Genomic DNA, 17,923 nt, shown 5'->3' with positions numbered 1-17,923 from the left:
ACGGAGGAACCACCAGAACTGGTGGCGCTCCGTTGATAGGTGGCCTCCTGTTAGCAAAAAATTGATGCTCAGGAAGGGAATATCGCCACCTTACAGGAAATAATTTAATGCCATGTGGGCCACTCTAGCGGCCCAAAGGCTACGAGTGGACCACCATGGCGAAGTACCACCAAGGCAGCCAGCTGGCGCGCCACATGTGTCCCCGACTGGAGTACCACCTGTTAGTGCAGCAAGTGTGCCTCCTGAGCACCCTTTGGGCATGGCACAAGATCCGCCAGCTAGCGTGCTACCTGCGCACCCACCTACGCTGTAATGACCCAAAATTACTAAAAAGGCTTAAGGACCTTGATTAGTGTGTCGGGAGGGCATAATTGGAAGTTATGTGCATTAATGGTGAAAATGCATGATTATGTGATATGCATGATCTTATGATTATATGGATATGTGAAATGCATGTTTATGAATACTAAATAAGCATGGAGGCCCTGTTTAGCTTGTAAGGGCATAACTGTAATTTTGGCCCGTTAGGGCATAAATGTGATAAACTGTTGAGACCACATTATTATGTAGATATATTTATATTGGCAACGTTCAGCACGAGACGATCCTAGGGAGCAAGTAGCAGGAAAAGTCACTATGGGACCCGATACTTGACTCGGAGTGAGTCAAGGGGTATTTTGGCTATTAGACAGTTATTTGGATTATCGAGTTATGGAAATAAATAATTAGAGATATATTTGAGGTTAGGAAGCCTAAGTGGAAATATTGGGGAAATTTACCATTTTTCCCTCGGGGACGTTTTGGCACCCCGACCTTAGAGATTAGCTTAAGTAACTTAGACAGATAAAACAAATTAAGAAAAACAGTCGAAGATATCCAAACCGACCCTTCTCTTTTCTCTCAAGGGAAACCATAGAATCAAGGAGAAGCTTGGCTGGAAACTCAGGGAATTGGGTTGAAACTTTGGAAGATTAGCTCACTTTTAGCTAATTAATTCAACAGGAATTGAGGTAAGTCTTGAATCACTTTCTTGGTCATTGAATTATGTAGATTTGGGCTGAGTTCTAAGTGTTTTGGGGTTCTTGATTTTGAAGATTAAATTGGGGCTAAAGCTTGGGAATTAACTCAGCAACTAGTTGGTGGTCTTGCTCTTCAGCAAATGTAAGCCTTCAATAATGGTTTAGCATCTGAATTTTTGGGAATTACTGCCTGTTCTAAGGTGTTCATGAGCTTATGGATTTCAAAATCAAAGTGTTATATTGGTGAGTTTCTAAGTTAGGTTCTTGTTGGGTTTTACTGCTGGAAACATGTTAGGATGTTTATGATAGTTGAATTACGTTATTAGGATGATTTTGGGTTAGTTTGGTTGAGATTTGATGGATGAAAATGGAGTTTTTTTTTTTGGGTTCGAAAGGGTCTAGCCGCGGCTCAATTCTTGGTGTGTTGCAGCCTTCTAGAACAGAGGTGCGTTAGGAATGAGGGCGGGTCGCGGCATGGGAAACTTAGAGCCGCGACCCGTGTGTGTTTTCTGGGGAGGCTAGGCCTCTGGTTAGGAGCGAGCCACGGCATGGAGGGATAGGGCCACGAATCTTAAGGGTATTTTTGGCCTTATAAAGATTTTAGGCGCGGGAACCTAACCCAGGGTGCTCGGGATCGATTCCACTACTTTGTTTGGTGGAATTCGATGTCCCAGAGGCTAGAACTTGTTCCGCAAACCTTTAATCATTTATTATTGATGGAATCCTTTATCATGATTGTGACTAGGTGTACGCTTGGACTCGGGGCAGGATCGTGCTCGGGGGTCATCTTTCTTAATTAAAGCACTTAGAATTAAAGGTAAGAAAACTGCACTCGTTTATGTGGATAGGTTGGGACTAAGTGTTCCCTATATTTGTATGCATTGTTATATGATTGTGATAAACTATATGAATATGTTGGGACTAAGAGCTCCCTATAATTGTATGAATGTCATGAGGTGGTATTATGCCATGGGGACATGTGATAAACGGCCTAAGAGTGCCGGAATCAATACTTGCGGACAGGGGGCGACTAAGCCACTGGTAACTGAGGACAGCTTATTAATCACTGAGCTCGTTTAAGCTGGCCAGAGTCAGTGGATATAACACTGGGGGCAACCTAAGTGAGCCAAAGGTAGTGGGTTAAATAGATGGTGCGGCCTAAGGGCGCTGACCCTAAATAGTATTTAACGGTTGTGATAAACTGTTGATTATGAACATGATTATTGTCGTTAATCTGATGAATATGATATGTTGATTATCTGGATGACAAGTTATTAATTTTCCAGTTGTTATCAATGAACAAGTGAACTTTATGAGTTGTTGAATACATGGTTATGCTTTGTGGAATAATTGGTTATTGATATTGATCATCCTATGTTATTATGTTTTCTTGTTGGGCCTTGGCTCACAGGTGCTACGTGGTGCAGGTAAAGGCAAGGGAAAAACAAATTGACCATGGGTTGGAGAGCTCTGGAGGCGAGGTGTACGTTGTTAGCTGCTTAGCCGCCACGGTCGAGGGATTGTACAGGGACGAAAACCTAAAATGTATATTTTTCCATTAGAGTGGCTTGATTATTTATAACATTTGCAAATTCTATAACTATGTCGTTTAAACCTTGATTAGGGATCCCGTGTATCAAACATTTATTTTAATGAAAATTATTTGTTTATAACCAAAATCTTTTAAACCTAACCTGATCATGTCTTTAGATTCACGTTTTTGTTTAAATGAATTGATTAGCAAGTCTCGCACTATAACAAACACACAGTGCAACGGTCTTAGTTATCCAAGGCGTTACATGCGCCATAAGATCATGGCAAAGGAAAAGCAGACGAAGACCCTGCTTAGGGGCAGAAGAGAACTCATCGGGCTTCTGAGCTCATTCAACCCTCAAAGAGGGCCAATGGTGACCAGGGGTGTGGCGTCCAAGGAAAATGCCAAGCCGCTAGAGTCCGCGGATCCCAGGATGTTCCCCCCAGGTGCGCAGTGACAGATCGAGTCAAGCCTGGAGGTTGTATTCCTCCGGCACCTTGCCAACCTCAGAGAACCCCTGGCCAAGGGGCCAGTAAGAAAAATGACTCTGCCAACCAAGGAAAAAGAATCAGTATCTCAGTCAATAACGAATACGATGATTCTGAGGGGGAAGCAGAAGTAGGATACCCCGACGACGGTGGTCATCACCAAGCACAACCTGACCTGCGTGATGACGAACACCTGCATGGACAATCCTTAGAGACACCAACAACCAGAAATTTGAGATGGCCTTAATGCTTGGAGGAGAGAACATTCAGCATAGATTGATAATGAAAATCGCGACCCTCTCCGCGTAAAATTGAAGAGTTTTAAAATGATAAAGTTGAACATGGCCCGGAGACAAGATCTTGACTCAGACTCAGAGGATGAGGATGGGGAGCCTTGTGTTCCCCGCATTGTGGAAACCCCACTACCTCGTACAATTAAGGCATGGATCCCATCAACAATCTCTCAAAGTTTAATAGAATGATGTCAGTGCACTGCGTCTCTGAGTACGCCATGTGCCTCGTCTTCTTGTTGACCTTGACAGGATCAGCAAATGAAAGGTTCAAGAAGCACAAGTCGGGATCCATTCACTCTTGGCACCAACTCTTCTCCTCCATCCAAAAATAATTCATAGTTGCACGGAAGGTGAATTTTGAGGTCAATGCTTTGGCCAACGTAAAGCAGGGACCACTTGAGACCCTTAAAGCTTACATCAAATGCTTTAAGGAAGAAGAAGCCAGGACCAAGATGGTCGACGATGGCCAACAGCTGATGGCCCTTCAAGCTAGCATCTGAGCAGGTTCCCCATTATGGGATGACCTCCAACAAAAAGGATGCCACAGGCTTGACGTCTTCATACGTCGAGCCCAAGAGTACATAAACTGGGAGAATGCCCATATTGGAGCGTTCAGGGGACTAGTCCCTTTCCCCGCTCCATTTTTCCCAAATGTTGTGGCTCTAGGAACCCAATATTTGTTATACATTCGCTCAAATGAGTGTTATGAGCACTCCATAGTTCAGGCCTGCTGTTCAACAACCTGGTTTCATCATCATGCCAAATGTTGGCTTTAGTGCCGCCCCGACATGATATGGAGAAGCTCTCACTAGATAGAGTGTTTTTCAGCTTGCATTCAGTGCTGGAACTACGGCTCCAGCCCAGTTCGTGACCTTTTTTAGGCTTATCTTTACTATGGGAAACAAACAGACCAATTTACTTATGCATATTCCACCCTTGTTTGCTTCATTTAAGTTGAACAGTTTCTTAACATGACTAATTGATAGGCCAATAATGAAACTTTTCTACGATTGCTACGTAATTTCTCTTTTCATGTTGTTTTGGTGGGCTCTGTTTGCTCCTTATATAAACAGGCGAACACTCTTTTCCTCGCTTTCCTTATTTTTGGTTCTGTTTGCCCTATTGTACACTTATGGGCGAAACAGACCTCTTTATGTGTATGTGCGAACATAATCTTACTTTTTTCGTTCCTTTTTTAGGTACTTGGTTTTGTTTGTCTCCAAGGCATCTAGATTCTTTTACAATATAGTTAGGCTTCATTCTCAAAAGTTTATAGGGATATGTTCATCCCTATTTGTTTCTGATATGTGACCAAGTCCATGCCTCCCAAGAAATCTAGAGCCTTAAGGAAGACGAAAAAGGTTGATTGTACTGAGAAAGGACCTAGAGAGATATTTAGCTGGAACTGTTTTGTAACACCAAGATCCACCTTTTCTATAAGTGACCTATCCCATGTAATAGATAAGAATGGGCTTATTGGTGAACTCAGAATTAGAGTCCTTATTAATGATGAGCGATCAGGCTCCCCACTAAACTGATACACCGCTTGGAGTCCCGTGCATTGTCAAGTAGGTGCCTTCCTTCCACTTCATCCGTACTTCGTGGAAATATGTGACTATTTTCGAATAGCCCCATTCCACTTGACGTCGAACAATTATAGATTATTGGCACTACTACATATTTTGTACAATGTGTTAGATTGGCATCCTCGTATTGTTTTTGAGATTCATTACTTTTTCAATATCAAGTTTATTCGTGTAGTAGGTTATGAGGGATTCAACTACTTGTGTAGCAATTGTGGCGGTGAGGTCCTCAAGAATGGTGCTTCCAACCCCGGTGATTATTTTAGTCAATACTTTTTTACCAATGCCATCAAGTTTGAGCATAGGTCATTCTGTTATATTGGTAAGTGTCTGGTCGTTTTCTTTTGATAAGGTTGTTTGCTCACACCCATTATTGTATGCTCACTATGTTTGCATACTTTGTTGTTTCAGATCACTATAGGCAACAAAATCCATCCTCTGAGATGCGAGAGCGTCTTTCTCAGTTACGGCAATTGGGCGATAAGTATAGGAATGCGTATTTCCATATCAATGATGATAATTTTCAATTGGTTGTTCTGCTTGAACCACATTATTCATTGGATCACCCATCTCCCCCTTTGGAGTTTGACTACGTTCCATTTGTTTTAGGTTCAAGAGTCTATGCATGAGGGGTGACTAGAGGAGGTTACTAATCCTACTCGCAATGACACAGTTATTATTGTTCGTGATGAGGCGGAGTTAGTACATTTTGAGGTTTTATCTGCTTGCTTTTCCCCGAGCAGTTTTTGCTCTACGTTGCCCAATTGACTAGAATTTGACTTATCGGGAGTAACCATCCCTTCTGATTATTTTAGTGATGTGGGAGACTTTAATCTATCCCCTTGAAATAGGGAACTAAATCTCCCTTATTGGGTAGATGAATATCTTCCAGATGGAAGTTTTACTGCTAATAGTCCTTTTGGTATATTATTTATTCTTTAATGCATTTCTAACTACTATGTATTCTTCACTTGCATTTTATCTTACCACTTTTCTTTGATAGGAGACATGAATGCTTGAGCTTTGTTTGGTGGCCCTGAAATTGCAGGCATAGGGGCTAATAAGAGGAGAAAACAATCAACGAACAAGGATAAGGGGAACCTTGCAGGGTCTTATTCTGCTCGTCTAGGCCAGAGTCGACCTCCTGCTGGGGTTACACGACCAGCTCTTGCGGCGACTACTAGTGAGGTCTCGACGAACAGATCCTTATCTTCCACACTTTCTTCTCTTGTTTGAACGGTGGTGCACAAAGTTGAGGAGAATATTTAGAGTGATCAGGTACGTGGAAACTGATCATTCTCCAAATTTTGCATCCTTAGCAAGATCATTTGCCATTCAATGGCCAAAGCTATTCAAGTATGTTTCTTCTCTTATTACTGTTCTTGTTATCTCTCCCTTAAATTTCCTGTATTGATCTCTTTTTATCCATCGCAAAAAATGATCATTTTGACTAATCTCTCTGAGCTTATCGAGCAGTTAAAGAAGGATAAGGAAGATATATCTCATACCCTCATGACTAAGATAGACATTGTTCGTGGTGAGAAGAACAGTTGTAGGACTAAGCTCGAGCAACTCAAAAGCTCTTCTTTTACTGAGATCAATCTACTAAAGGTTGAGATTGACCGTCTCTAGAAGCCTCATGTTGTTGAGGTTGAATAACTTAAAGCTAATGCTGAAGCCGATCACCTTCAAACCCTTGAGGATGAAGGAGAGATCTTAAATAACATGTTCTTTCAAGTCTGGAAATGCAACCGCATTATTGATTTGACATTTCTAAATGGTTGAGAGAAGCCCCTACTAGAGGAATGCGAATAGAGACTTGTTGATGATGAAAACTCTTTTGTTCGCGCCTCCTTAGTACAGTCAGTGGATGGTGATGTTTCAAGGCCTCAATATCTCGCTACCAACACTTATTTTGAACCTTTAGCTGCCTCGAGCGACCAGACCCTTGAGCCAAAGTACTGATATTTTAGTCTCTAGTGAACCTCATGTTTCAGTATTTTGTACTGCATACTCTTGACTCTTTATTTTCTTTTGTAGTTTTTACTTGTATCTAAACGAACAGATTGTTTTGCCTTTTGTGTGTGGTGCGAACAACTTGTGTTTTTATATATGATTTTTGTCTCTTCGTGGCTAGCATTATTGTCTTGCCATTATGTTTAAGCGAGTTAACACAATTTCTCCTTTATAGGTAGAACAAACAGAACACGAGCAGGATCATTTTTGCCTTTTTTTTGGGTAGAACAAACAGAACACGTTTTTGGAAAATATGTAAAAAAATTCTCATGTTTGTTATTCATTGTACCCTATATGCCCCCAAGTGATTGAGGAATCTCGGTCCTTGATTACTTGTTAGTAGAATTTATTTATCGACACCATAAGCTAACTGTAACGCCCTACTACCCAGGGACTGTTACACTGTGTATTTAAAATAGTGCTAAACTCGCTAAACGAGTCATTTGTCCATAGTCGTGTAACTAAATGTCATTAACAGTTTCAGGTTAAAAAATTTGGTCAAAGATACAAACATTTCACTAAAATGTTTACTGTATACATTGGGATCCCAAAATACATTTTAATGGTTAATAACAATAAAAGAGTTACAACCAGTCGACCTAAGCGGCAAAATAGGGTTTAACCTTAGCTCCGCTTTAAACCCTCGGTCATGGTTGTCGAGCAGCCGCATATGTACACATCGTCACCTAAACTCTCCAACTCAAGGATGGTCTAGCATTCTTTTACCTTTACCTGCACCAAATAGCACCCGTGAGTTGAGGCTTAGCAAGAAAACTTAAAACATGCTCCTAAGATGTTAATAATATGTCATCAAATCATAATAGGTATGCCTAGCAGTAATAACCATATTTATGCATGCAGGCAAGTATAAACAAATGATTAGGGAATCTTTCTGGATCGACGCCTAGAACATGGGACTAATAAGTCACCATGGGGCTTTGCCCTGTCCTTTGTATAACCAGCTTTCTAGTAGATCTAGCGTACATGACGCTAGGTTTTTTTCGACCAATAGGTCGGTTAAGCGTATGATGATCTTTAGGTTAGGCTAGATTATATGGACCAATGCTTATCGTACTAATAAGTCAATGCCTTACGACCAAAACCCACTATGCTAATGACGTCCTTAACTAATAAGTCAGTGCCCTTCGACTAGCGCTTAGCGCTATTGCCGATCTTGACTAATAAGCCAATGCCCTTCGACTAGCACTCAGCACTATTTTCGATCTTGACTAATAAGTAAATGCTAGGATATGTGACTATTAAGTCACCTCAAGTCTCTTAGCCATATCCTCTGTATAATCGTACGTGGCGCTGACCAACACTCCACATGCTAAGGTCATTCTTGACTAATAAGTCAGTGCTAGGAAATGTGACTATTAAGTCACCTCAGGTCTCTTAGCCATATCCTCTGAATAAGCATACCTGGTGCTTCGGGTTAGCCTAACCAATACAACCAGCGCACCGCGCTATTGCCGCTCTTGATTCATAAGTCAATTCCATACGACCAGCACTCAGCACCATTGTCGCTCATGACTGATAAGTTAGAGTATTACGGCCAGTGCTCAGCACTATTGCTGCTCTTGACTGATAAGTCAATGCTCTTCGATCAACACTCAGCATCATTGCCGCTCATGACTGATAAGTCAGAGCTTTACAACCAACACTCATTACTATTGTCGTTTCTAACTGATAAGTCAGTGCGTTTCTCAAGTAAACAATGCAACTACGCATTCATGATGCAACATATATCCATATATAGAGCACTCAACATGCTTAATTAATAATCACATGCATAATCATAATCATGCACATTTACAGAGACTCAAGCTCTGATTCATTCCATATTCAACAGTCAGGCCATACCATATTCACATGCATCACATACTGGGTGCAGTTTTCTTACATTTGGTCCAAGCACAGGTTACCAATAAACGACCCTCAAGCACGATCTTATTTCCAAGTCCCTAGCGATCACCTAGTCATAACCATAATAAAGAATCTCTCAAAAACAAGTAAATAAAGACTTCCGGACCGAGTCCTAGCCTTTGGGACGTCGAATCTTACCAAACCTAGTAGTAGGATCGATCCCAATCCCTTAGAGTTATGTTCCCACAACTAAAAACCAAAACCTGGCCAAAAATGCACAGGCGGGCCGCGACATGGCCCTGGGGGTCGCGATGCGCCTCCCTAATAGAGAGCCCTCTGCCTGGGCTTTAGGGCGGGGGTCGCGACTTGCTCTCTAGAGTCGCGGCACACCCCGAGGCAGAACCCTCCAGGTTTTGGGTTCACATAGGTCGCGACTTCCTAGAACAAGGAAGTGACTCAACCTCGAACCCAGCCATTTTCTACGTTTTCTCCCATTTAAAATCCTCCAAAAACCTATCCAAACATATTCAAATCCAAAAAAAAAAGTTTCCAAACATCCTAATTTCCCAAAACCATTAAAACCCCATGTCCCAATCAAATCAAAAACTCCTCAAAATGTAAAATCCAATCAAAGCTTAGAAACTTGAAAACTCCAAAATTAAAACTTTGATTACCCCTGATTGAGTCGTTTCCTAGTTAAATCCTTCGGCTAATAAGCTTATAATCTTCCCTAGAATCGTTATGACTCTAACCTCACTTGAATCCGAGTCCTAAAAATTGAGTTTCATTCAAAAATTCGAACAGTTTGAAAAAGGGATAACGGGAGAGAGAGAGAGAGAGAGAGAGAGAGAGAGAATGTACTGAATGTTCTTTTATGTTTCTGACAAGTTATTTCAAGCTTAAGTAACCTTAAGCAAATCTTAATGCTCGAGGTCCCAAAAACGCCTCCCAGGGTAAAATAGTCATAATTCCCATAATTCCCTCCTGATCTCATGAACTCCCAATATATCATCAAATAATCATTCCTATTACCCAATATCCCGGTAATGTGCTAAATACCCAATATACCCCTTGACTCACTCTGAGTCAGGTATGAGTCCAATTGTGACTTTCCCAATAGCTTGCTCAATAAGATCGTCTCGTGCCGAGTAACCCAAACATATCCACATAATAATGTGGTATCACACACATATATCACATATATGCCAAATATTCCCAAAACGGACCAAATTATGAAAATTTCCCAATTAAACAGAAATGGGCTAGCATGCATATTTAATACACCTAAACATGCATATCAGTCATATTATAATATAACATACATAATCACATAATGATGCACATAAATATCATATGATCACATAATTTCCATACTTTTCCACCCTGGTTCCCTAATCAAGGCCCTAAGCCTTATTAGGAAATTTGGGACGTTACAACTATCCTCTCCTTACATAAATTTCGTCCTCGAAATTTTATCTAAACAGCCCGGAATATCCATCCCGCATAACTGATCTAGTTCTCAGGTCACTCCTTTGACCTTACTATTTCTGTAAAATACTCTAACCAAAGATACAACTTTGGTCCTCAAAACCTTGTTCTTTTTATCTCATATCTGGAATGGTTGTTCCTCACTGGATAACTCAGCCTCCAATTCTAGATCCTCATAACTCAACACATGAGCCTCATCTAACACATGTTTCCTCAACATGGAAATAAGAAATACAGTGTATACGACCGATAGTGCCGAAGATAAGTCCAATCTATAGGCCACCTAACCGATCATATCCAGGATTTCCAACGGTCCTAATATATCGGGTTCAACTTGCCCTTAACTCCTCACCCATTTCCATAGTGATACTATAAGGAAGACATAGCCTTCCACTTGGAACTCTACGTTCCTTCACTTTAAATCAACATAACTTTCCCATTTACACTCTGAGAAACGAGCATCCGAGCTCTAATCTTTTCAATAGCCTCAATGATCCTCTAAACTACCTCAGGATCCAAATATAACATCTTACTCATCTCATCCAGATGAATGAGCAATATACATATCCTACTATACAGCATCTCATAAGGTGCCCTTCCAAAATTGGATAGCTCCCTCTGATTTACCATCAACCTGAAGATAATAAGTTGTACTGAACTCCAATTGTATACTCATTGTCTTCTGCAACCTTCCCCAAAACATGGAAGTAAATATAGGGTCCTCATCTAATAAGATAGACCTCGAATTCCATGAAGGCATACTATCTCTCTCATAGAGATCTGCATAACTATCAATTGTATCATTCATCCTTATCGATAAAAAGCGAGCTGATTTAATATAGTGGTCCATAATGACCTCAAATGAATCACAGTGCATAACCCTTAGTTATTCGAGCTAAGACATTCCTCTTAATCCTTTCCATCTGTGGGTCACTCAATTGTTTTCCGTTGAACCTCTCTACAAGAGTAAACTCAAGCATAATGTTATCCAACTAGCCCAGCAATAACTCTGCTTCAGTTCTGGTCATATCCTTCAACTAACATGATGCATAGGCAATCACATTTTCCTGTCAATGAGGTTTCATAATAACCTACAAACTATTTCTGATCTGTAAGAAGACTCAGAACTCTTCCACAAAGCACATGTAATATCTTTCCCATCCAAGGAAATTACTGACCTCTAAGACATTCCTTGGCCATGGACAATCTCTGACTGAAGTTATACCACAATAAAGTCGATCAAGACAATCCAAATCCAATTCAAATATTCTTTCAACACCATATTCATCTGCTCCATCAAAACAACGCGACATTAATCAAATCCACAACACATAACTCGGCACTCCTAATGCCCATATCTGATATAGAAAGCAGTTTTCTACTTATCCTTCTCCCTGATCTTCAGCTGGTAATAACTAGATCGAAGATCCACCTTAAAAAATACCATCTTACTCAAACACTAAACCTTTAGTTCCTACAGCTCTACTAAATCCATTCAATACAGTGCCCTAGACCTAGTTCCACCTCTGGCACCAACATAATCACCATTCTACATCTTAGTGTAAAGGTAACCCTAGCAAATCCCCCTAAAACATATCTAGAAACTCACAGACTAATCCAATCTATCTTGGTCCCACTAGCATGACCTAAGGGGTATCCAACACACTAGCTAAGAGTCCTATGCATTCTCCTACAATGGATCTCTAGCTCCATGTACATATGTCATAAGCATACGGGGTCCATGTTGATGAGTCATTTCCCACAAAAATATATCTCATCTCTTAAAATTACCAATAGAGTATCAAATTCCCATCACAGCATAACCATGCAATCCGCATATCAAGTCCATGCCTTTCTAGATGCAACAAGCAAAGAACAACATGGCACCCAAAATAGTTAACATAATACAAAAATCGTAACTAAAAAGCTGACCTGCCACCATTGAGGAACCAGTCCAGTCTCAATCTCAATCTCTAACTTTGACTTCGTCAGAGCGAACACTTGAGTTGGAGTTAAGCTGTCCGCCCCCTTTGGCTCTTCCTTCCTTTGCCTTGGGCAATCCCTCTTATGGTGCTGAAACATCCCACATAAGAAGCATGCCCTTGCTCGACATTATCCCAGATGGTGCCTCTTACACAGAGTGCATGTCGGGTAAGGTTTCCAATCCTCGTCCTTGCCCGATCCAATAAATGAAGGTATGATCGCTTGAGCTCCGCGCTCGCTGACACTCTCCTTCCCAATCTCATCTCATGTGCTCTCAACAACAAGAACCTTCCCTACCACATGAGCGTAGGTAGAGATTTCATGTAATGGGGAAATTCCAATGCCCTAAACTATTCTGGGATTCAATCACTAGATAAATCGTTCTTCCCGACCCACATCCGTGGGTATCATATCAAAAGCAAACTTTGCAAACCCATCAATTTTTTTAACATACTCGGTTATTGTTGCATTTCCTTGAACCATGTTCATAAACGCATTTATCTTAGCAGTCATGACTGCATCACAGTAATATCTTTCATTAAATAGCTGCCTAAATTCTTTCCAATTCATCGCAGTTTTATCTCGTGTCTGGGATACCACTTTCCACCATGTTCGGGCATCTTCCTGTAGTACATATGTAGAAAAAATCACCCTATTGTGACCTACCACCCCCATACTGTTGAGGATGGAACTAATCATGCCAATCCATTGCTCAACTCTGAATGGATCTAGGCCTCCCTAAAAATCTGGAGGGTAATATTCCTGAAATCTTCCACACAAAAATTCCCACCTGTTCTCAACCCTAGGCTGAGCCAATACTGGTGCCACTCCTGGCATAACAAAGGAAGAGGTGTTATATAACATAACCTGATGTTGTTTCAAACACCTAATGTAACGCCCTGGATAGCTAAGACCCCTACACTGTGTATTTATAAAGGTGTAGGACTTGCTAATCAAGTCATTTAGTTAAAACGTGATACTAAAACCACTAATGAACTAGGGTTAAAAGGTTTTGGTCTCAAAAGTGTACATTTTATATAACCAAACATTTTACACATGGGATCCCAAAAAGAAATAGCGTTCGAAAGTCCGTTTACAAAATTTCCAAAGTTTAAACAACCATTAGCCATTCTAAGGTAGAACAAACGTTTCTGGTTCCCCTGTTCCTGTCTTCCCCTCAACCGTGGCAGTTGAGCAGCTGGTCATTACATTCAGCTCACAGAGCTCTCCAAGTCAAGGATAATCGAGTTTTCCCTTGCCTTTACCTGCACCACGTAGCACCCATGAGCCAAGGCCTAGAAAGAAAACATAATATGCATCACAAACAACAATAATAGATGAATAATCCTTTAAGCATGATCAAACACTTAACACTCATATTAATCACATAGCACGTACTCAGGATCAAAGATACAACTAAGCATTAATAGCAATCAAGTTACATGGTAATCAGGGCCGACAACTTAGGCTGCACCCTCTGTTTACCCCACTGACTCTGGCCCGCTTAAACCGAGCTCAATGCATAATAAGCTGTCCTCGGCTACCAGTGGACGAGCCGTGCACTGTGCGCTAGTCTAACCTTAGGCACTCTTAGGCCGTGGTTTATTGTTTACATGGCACAATACCATCCTTTCAAAGTATACATATGGGGGAACCCTTATTCCCATTACAAATACACAACCGGGTGCAGTTTTCTTACCTTTAATTTCCACGCTCACTGACCACGAGCGACGACTCTCGAGCACGATCTGCTTCCCAAGTCCTACCTTAACACCTACTCACAAACAATGTAATGGATTCCATTAATATTCAAATAAAGGTTTCCGGGTACAATGCTAGCTTCCGAGACATCGAATTTCACCAAACACGGTGGTGGAATCGATCCCGATCACCCAAAGTTAGGTTCTCGCGCTTAAAATCCCCAAAAGATCAAAGATGCACCTAAGGGTTGCGGCCCCTGAAACCTAGTCGCGACCAGCCCCTGAAATAGAAACCAAGCCCCCCTGAAGGCAGACACGCGTCGCGGCCCCTGCCCTGTGGCACCGCGGCGCTCCCCTTCGACAGAGCCTCCCTGGCTCCTTTGCTTCGTAGGGTCGCAGCTCTCTAGAACAGAGCCGCGGCCCAACCCTTCGTGCCTAGAAAATCCACCATTTCAAACATCCTAACCTTATTCAAAACCACCCCAAAGCACCCTAATACCAAAACCCATTAATCACAAGACTTTTAGCATGATCATAACAGCATAATCCAACAGAAATCCAACTTAAAAACCCATCAGAACCCCATTTTTATTTCTAAAACCCAATAGCTCAAAAACACAAAAACCATTCATGCAAACTCAGATTTTAACCTCTAAATTAAGAATTGAAGCGTACCTTCTTTGTGAACCACTTCCTTAACCATTTTTGAGCCAAAACCCAAGCTTCTCAGCTCCAATTCAGTCCTTAAATATTCAAACCATAAACACCCTTAATATTAAGTCAAAACTTAGAATTCTAATCCTCATACATAAAACTCAATTCTTACCTTGGCCTTGGTTGAGTGTTCCTTGGTTAGAGCTGAGCTAATTCCTCAAACTTCAGTTCAAATCCTCTGAATTCCAGGTAATGTTTCTAAGTTTTGTGTTTTTCCTTTGAGAGAGAGGAAGAAAGGAAGAGGCTAATGTCGTTCTAATTTTTTCTACTATTTTCTAAAGCCTCTTAAGTCTATCCTTAAGTGATTAAGCTAATCCCAAGGCTCGGGGTACCGGAAACGTTCCCGAGGGCAAAATGGTAAAATTCTTGCCTAAGCTTCCTAACCTCAAATATATCTCCATATATTTATTTCAATAACCCGATAACCCAAATAGCCACCCAATACCTGAAACACCCCTGACTTGTCCAAAGGCAAATATTAAGCCGCGTTGTGACTTTCCCTCTATCTAGCTCCCTAGGATCGCCTCAAGTCGCTCGCTGCAGATCTACCCACATAATAATGTGGTTCTCACAGATATAACATTTAACCACATTTACATTCATATAATCATGCATTAAATCAATAAATTCACATATAAACCAATTATGCCCTCCCGGCACACTAACCAAGGCCCTTAAGCCATATTAGTGATTTTGGGTCGTTAAACCTAATCTCTTCCTCTTGCCTCTGCAATCATAATTACAAATCTGTAAATACCTACTGCCAATTCTGAGGGACAGGCGAAGGACTCAGGCCTTGGCTGTAATTCCCAGCCTCGGTATAACCACCACCGGTTCCCATTAACTTCTTTGGGTACATAACCTCTGATTGATCTACAGTTAATAATTGGATCCATTAAACATGATGAGCATATTCAAAAGCCTTCCCCACAGGAACAATCACACAACACTACATTCTCATATCACTCTGGTGCTAAAAACATGCCCACAACATTCATGCATCAATTCATAACCCCTGCTCTTTCAACATACATACCATTCTCTCAACTCCAGCATGCAAATAACACATTCATATTTCTAATGAGTAGGTAATCACATAATCACATCAGTAGTCAAGGGCTAAGCCCTAAAAAAATATCATTCTCCCTAATAAGGTATGCAGGTAAAGCATTTACATCCTATTTAAGCAGTTAAACACATAACCACATAAATAGTTACCATACTCTGATTGAGGCTTGTCTTTAGTGACGAGTGTACATGCCCAGCTTGTCTACAGGAATCCTTAACCTTGGCTCACTCTGATACCATGTTCTAACGCCCTACTACCCAGGGATCGTTACACTATGTATTTAAAACAGTGCTAAACGAGTCATTTGGCCATAGTTGTGTAACTAAATGTGATTAACATTCTAAGGTTAAAAATTTTGGTCAAAGATACAAACGTTTCACTAAAACATTTACTGTATACATTGGGATCCCAAAAATGATTTTAAAGGTTAATAACAATAAAAGAGTTACAACCAGCCAACCTAAGCAGCAAAATAGCGTTTAACCCTAGTTCCTCTTTAAACCCTCGACCGTGGTGGTCGAGCAGGCGCATATGTACACATTGTCACTATAACGTCCCAAAATTACCTAATAAGGCTTAGGGCCTTGATTAGGGAGCCAGGATAGCAATATATGGAGTTATATGCTTCTTTGTTTTATTATTGTAATTATGTGGATTATGTGATAATTTAACAAGTTGTGCATGTTTAGGGGTATTAAATATGCATGTGGGCCCGTTTCTTATTAAAATGGCAATCTTGAAAATTTCGCCCATTATGGGCATAATTGTATATTTACATGCATATATGTGATATATGTGTGAGACCACATTATTATGTGGGTTTATTTGAGTTACTCGACACAAGACTATCCTAGGGAGCATGTTAGCAGGAAAGTCACAACGGGACCCAATACCCGACTCAAGGCAAGTCGAGGGGTATTTTGGGTAATAGGCATTTGATTAGGTTATCGGGTAATGGAAATGAATAATTGGAGATATATTTGGAGTTAGGGAGTTTAGGAGGAAATACTGGGGAATTTGACCATTTTTCCTTCGGGGATGTTTTTGGTACCCCGAGCCTCGGGATTAGCTTAGGTCACTTAAGCCTTAGGAAAAACAAGACAAAACACAAATTCACTTCTCCCTGACCGACTCTTTCTCTCTCCTTCACTCTCTTTCTCTCAAAAGCTTTCTTAAGCTAACCTTTGAAGAACTAAGGATAATTTCTAGATGAAACTTGGAGAATTGAAGCCTAAGCTTGGGGAATTAGTTCTGTTGCAGCTTGTGAGATTAACCTTCAGTTAAGGTAAGCTCTACATCAAGTTTTTTCCATTGAAATTATGTGTTCTCTTGGCTTTTTTAGAGAGTGTTCTTAAACTTTTAGCTTAAGAATTGAATTGGTGTTTTGATAAGTTTTAAGATTGGATTTTTGTTGGGTTTTGTTGTTGGGAAGATGTTAGAACTGTTGTGGGGGTTGAATTATGGTTTTGGGGTGAAATTGGGTTAGTTTGAATTGAATTTGACTGTTAGAAAGTGTGAAAAACCTGGGTTCGTGGGGCCAAGTCACGGCTTTGTTCTTAAGGGGCCGAGACTCAGCTTGAACCCACGCCTTGGGAGGTCTTTATCTGGGAGGCGCGGCGCGACCCCCAAGGGCAAGTTTCGACCCACACCCCTTTGATAGAGGGGGAGGCTCTCAGATAGGAGGAGGTGCGTCGCGACCCTCAGGGTCAAGTCGTGGCCCGCCTGGGCATTTTTGGCCTTGGGGAGTTTTTAAAATGGGAACCTTTTCCTTAGGGCTTGGGTTTGTTTCCACTACCCGGTTTAGTTGAACTTGAGGCCTCGAACGCTAGGACTCGATCCAGAAGCCTTTATTTGCTCATTATTGATGGGATCCTATATTATGGTTGTGACTAGGTTATCGCCAGGGGCTTGGAACCGGGATCGTGCTCGAGGGTCGTCCTTATTTTACACTATACTCAGACCTAAGGTAAGAAAACGGCACCCAATATGTGTTATATGCGATTAGGGCTTGGCCCAACTGTTATTAATAATTATGATTAGGACTTGGGCCCCTGAGAACGTTTATGTTTAAGTTATTGTTTCACATATTGGTTGATTCTACTTGAGTATTCTATACCTACTTAAATGTTTCATGATTGCTGTATGAATTTTGTGAGGGCCTCAGGCACGT

This window comes from Humulus lupulus, chromosome 7 (assembly GCF_963169125.1).
Source record: "Humulus lupulus chromosome 7, drHumLupu1.1, whole genome shotgun sequence".
NCBI lineage: Eukaryota > Viridiplantae > Streptophyta > Magnoliopsida > Rosales > Cannabaceae > Humulus > Humulus lupulus.
The sequence above is the reverse complement of the archived record's forward strand: the minus strand, read 5'-3'. Positions refer to the sequence as shown.